This window comes from Miscanthus floridulus, chromosome 17 (genome assembly GCF_019320115.1).
Source record: "Miscanthus floridulus cultivar M001 chromosome 17, ASM1932011v1, whole genome shotgun sequence".
Taxonomy (NCBI): Eukaryota; Viridiplantae; Streptophyta; class Magnoliopsida; order Poales; family Poaceae; genus Miscanthus; species Miscanthus floridulus.
The window spans coordinates 11,708,559-11,712,479 of NC_089596.1; the positions used below are offsets into that span (position 1 = coordinate 11,708,559).

Genomic DNA, 3,921 nt, shown 5'->3' on the forward strand with positions numbered 1-3,921 from the left:
TAATGCTTACTCTCAAACTTTTTGTTTTTGTCATTTGTACAAGCATTCGGCTTTAACTACATCCTTGAGTCCTTGACAATGTGTAAATGAGTAGATCGGAGTCAGACTTTCATTTGCTTGCTTGGTTCCCTGTGTCGAGAGGGATCGTTTAGAAATTTCAGAAATCACTTCATTTTTATAGGAAAACAACATACAAAATAGGGAAAAGAACCCCCGCCTTCTAAAGGGTTTATTAATTTCAATTAGTGTTGTCCATCCATAAACATTTTGTCCCCAGTGCTGTGATCATGTTGGGTGTCGTTACTTTGTTCCAACTGGGACCTTTTTTTTTTGATAAAAAGCATCTGTTTCGGATCTTAATTTGGGTTTAAGGATCCAAACTCATGTCCATTAATTCTTTTCTATGTCTTTTTTTTTCCTTTTGTCTCCAAGAGAAGCAGGAATGTTGGCTGTGCACATGCCTGATTTCCCAGGAGTCTTCACGCCTAATAACTGGGCAGAAGTCTGCACTGCATAACACGCTACATTTCATTTCATATGGTTGCTCATTTCGGCTGCACATAAAAATGTTAATTAAGGGGCTAACTTATCAGACTACGTCTAAAATTAATTTTTACGGCCTGTCAGTGTTACTAGCATATCGAGGCATTTCTAAGGGCGATATCAATCACATTGTGGAAATCAATTTCAAAAGATGATTGATAAGGTGACTTGTTTCTATAAATTTTTGCAATACAAATAAATTCATAATATTTTCAAATGAATTTATTTAGGATACATTTTAAGTTCTAAAGTTTTTCTAAATTCAAAATTTTGTCTCCAAGAGCAGTAGCAATACTATACTAACTTATAGACAACGAAAGTTGCATCCATAAATATAGTAAACTAAACCTCCACAACATTATCTGCTTTCTCCACATGTGCAAAAGAGATATGTTCCTTCTTTGTGCTTATTCGGCTATAACCCAGAATACTTTGAAATATGGGAAATCTAGTGGTCATCTGACTATTTTGTTGATGATATTATGGCTTTGCTGAATTTGGTGGCCTCCAATATCTCAAGATAAAACACTAATTCTGTGGATACAAGAGACGTATGGATGGATAACAGCAAAACCATACTATGCCTACTGCCTCCGTCGTCCCCTGCAAGAGTTTTCAACAGAACATGATGTACATGTCATGCCATAGCTATGAATGGGCTAGTTAGCACCGCAACACATTTAATTCGTCCAGGTTTTAACACCAATTTTGTGACTTGTTACCCTCTAGTCTAAACTCCACTAATAATATTGTAGCAAAAACCCATTGGTTTTTGTAACTGCCACTACATCACCTTTCTAATGCCACACATGAAAGTGCTAAGTACCATCGGGAGTTCTTAACGACTCAACCGAAGGGGCTGAAAGTAAATCATATAGCGTGACGAGAGATATGTAATTAATTAGATTAACAGATCATTTGATGGAAATTTAATAACTCAAACTCATCAATGATAAAGATGCTGATTTTAGTAGGCGACTATATATTAGCGTCCCACCCAAAACATGATATGTACATCATCATTTTTCTCTCTCCTCCAAATACAAGTGGCAGAGGATAGAGGCACACAAAACCAAACGACCATGTGCAGAGGAGCATGCAGTTTGATTTTGGTTAACTACGAGTAAATCCTTGGTGCGAGCTAATCTTATTTGGATGATTCCCACCAAGGGAAAATTTTGAAATTAGTAGAATACTAGCAAACGTGTGCGTTGCACGAAAACGGACTCGGCTTATCATCCCTGGACGTGAGTTGTTCTAACTCATCTGAGCACGAGTCATGAACCTAGGTCATATATGGGATATAGAGGTTGCAATCACAGTTTGAAAAGTAAAAAAATGAGACGAAAGAAGAAGGGCATTTTGTGAAGTAAAAAAGCAGGTTAAAAGAAACGTTTCGCCCTTTAATATTATATTAGATTAGAATAGAAAGTAGAGATTGTTATGTGGTTGCTAGGATTGAGAGGAGAGAGCCGAGGGCCGCGACGGCGGCTGGCGTGCCACAGTACCCGCGGCGCTACAGTACCGCGGGTACTATTCACAGCAGCGGCGGCTAGGGCTGCAAGGGCGCTGGGGGAGGCCGGCCGCGGGGCTTCGCCCACGGCCGGCAAGAGAGAAGGGATTTCCTTCTAATTTCTTGCTTGATTATAGATTGATACATCTCCTCTCATTATATAGAGAGGTCTGACTTAGCCCCTAAGCAAGCGACTAATTAACCCTAATGGGCTAAGGCCCAATAGGCCCTTGACTCCTCTAACACTACACCCCACCTGGACATGCAGCTCGTCCTCGAGCTGCAATCTAACGATGACACTAACGATGCCTCCACTAGACACAAACCTAACACCTAAAAATAAGCCTTTTACATCTCGGCCTATTTTATTGACCTGAAGAAGACTACGACTCTTTATTTTTGACTCTTGAAGATACGGCGGGCACCCTCCGCTTGCTGGACCAGCACGTGTGTAGCCACCTGGATCCCATGGAGACCATCGGAACGAGAGGGGTGCACGGGTATGGCCACCTAGAATTAGTGGCAACAGCAACCAGCGGAGACGTGCTCGTGGCGGACGGTGGCGGAATGCGATGGCGCTAGGCAGTGCGTCCCCGCCGGTGACAAGGAGGGAAGCTGCTCCCATATCGCCGGTGCCGCAGAGTTGGAGTTCGCCGCCCACGAAAAAAACACCATGCTTGCACCTGAAGACAACAGCAGGTCGACGCGGTTGCTGGTGGCCGTCCGACCAGGCGAGGTCGACCGACCATGCTACGTTACGCTCCCCTATGCTGAGGTCGACCACCGCCAAGGTCGCCTCATGCATAGGTGAGCGCATCTTCTGCAGCCGCCGGCGCGCTAGGAGGCCACGCGCCGCAGCCTGCAGCCGCACCGCCGCAAACACCTTGCAGGCACTTGCCCGCGCAATCGCCTTCCTCTCCGTGAGCTACAAGGCTGCTGCTGTAGGGACAACTGACCGCCGCCGCTTGAAGATGGGGTGTTGTCGTCCCTGTCGGCGCGCTAGGAGGCAATACGCCACCGCCTGCAGCTGCGTCGCCGATGCCTGGATGTCATCCACGCCCCCGTAGAAGACGCCATCGCTGTCCTGCTGTGGCGGCATGGGGCTGGGGGTGGTGAACGACGGGATCAATGAAGGAGAGGTGGAAGACGATGGGCTGGCATCGGTGGGCATCCCGTAGGGGTACGAGATCGGCAGCATCTGCTGGGAAAACGGCAGGGACGACTGGGGTGGTGCTGCGTAGGTCGGCATCGGCGGATGGAGGTACTGGAGGATGGACTGCATCGTCAGCCGCATCTCCGCCATGCCATTGCTGAGATCGACGATGGCCGCCGTCGTTTGCTCGGGCGTGAGGATGACCCGCGGGGCAGCCGGCGCGCCCATAGGCAGCGACGACGTCGGCACCATCGCCGACGTGGAGGAGAACGCAGGTGGCGGCGCGGTGGTGGGGGCAGGCAGCAGCGCCGACGAAGACGCTGGCGGCAGCGGGTGGACATGATCGAACCACATGATCGAACCAGAGATCTCTGATACCAGATTGTTATGTGGTTGCTAGGATTGAGAGGAGAGAGCCGAGGATCACGACGGCGGCTGGCGCGCCACAGTACCGCGGGTACTGTTCACAGCGGCGGCGGCTAGGGCTGCAAGGGCGCTGGGGGAGGCCGGCCGCGGGGCTTCGCCTAGGGCCGGCAAGAGAGAAGGGATTTCCTTCTAATCTCTTGCTTGATTATGATTGATACACCTCCTCTCATTATATAGAGAGGTCTGACTTGGCCCCTAAGCAAGCGACTAATTAACCCTAATGAGCTAAGGCCCAATGACTCCTCTAACAGAGATAGCCGTTGTTTGTTTGAAAACCCACGATTCT

The 3,921-nt window shown here is 48.2% G+C and overlaps 1 pseudogene; it reads right to left on the bottom strand.

Moving 5' to 3' along the window:
- Window positions 1-2,047: 2,047 nt before the first annotated feature.
- On the bottom strand, window positions 2,048-3,407 carry LOC136514977 (uncharacterized; annotated as a pseudogene).
- Window positions 3,408-3,921: the final 514 nt, after the last annotated feature.